We start from the raw sequence: 794 nt of genomic DNA on the forward strand, positions 1-794 counted from the left end.
AGTAAGAGAGGGAAAGAAAGTTCCGCGGGCTTTTTTTGGGGCCCGCAACGCGTGATTTTTCACGAAAAGTCGGGGAGGTACCCCACATTTCGCGGGGCGCGTTTTGGGGCCCACAACGCGCGATTTTTCGCGAGAATATGCAAGGGTACCACGTGTTCCGCGGGCTTTTTTTGGGGCCCAAAACACGCGATTTTTCACGAAAAGTCGGGGAGGTACCCCACATTTTGCAGCGCGCGTTTTGGGCCCCAAAACGCGGTCTTCGTGAATTGTTGGGGAGGTACCACATGTCCCGCGGGCGTGCTTTTTGGCGCCCAAAAAGAACACGGGATTGTGGAGGTACGCTGCAGCTTTGGATCAAGCTGCCCCACACTATAAGAGTAGGGGGAGTGTGAAATATTTTAGAGTGGGTTCAAACCGTGACTATGGCACTGGATCCCATCAGACCTCCAAAGTTAAGCGTCCCTGGGCTTGAATAGTACTGGGCTGGGTGACCACCCGGGAAGTCCAAGTGACCCCCTCTTTTTGTTTTATTCCTTACAAGTCATTTATTTTTGTAAGATCACTGTTTTAATATATAAACTTTGAGTATTTTTCCATAGCATATAAGTGTATGGTCCTTAAATACTACTTACAATTGTCAATGTAAGGTGTGTTTGCCAAATTGTGTCATTAGTTAGTTATTAACTAGGATATAAGTCACAAAGAATGTGTTGTGACTGTCACCACGTGGCATGGCAAGCAAGTCCAAACATATGTATTTCACATGGCATACAAGGATGCTAAACTCTAACTAT

At 46.6% G+C, this 794-nt stretch overlaps 1 non-coding gene across 1 annotated transcript; it reads left to right on the forward strand.

The window, feature by feature from the left end:
- Positions 1-401: 401 nt before the first annotated feature.
- Positions 402-520, forward strand: LOC112343811. Its single transcript, XR_002991419.1, has one exon. It is a non-coding gene; the product is annotated as a 5S ribosomal RNA (ribosomal RNA).
- The last annotated feature ends 274 nt before the right edge of the window (positions 521-794 follow it).

The sequence above is a fragment of the Selaginella moellendorffii genome, unplaced genomic scaffold (assembly GCF_000143415.4).
Source record: "Selaginella moellendorffii unplaced genomic scaffold, v1.0 SELMOscaffold_217, whole genome shotgun sequence".
Lineage (NCBI taxonomy): Eukaryota > Viridiplantae > Streptophyta > Lycopodiopsida > Selaginellales > Selaginellaceae > Selaginella > Selaginella moellendorffii.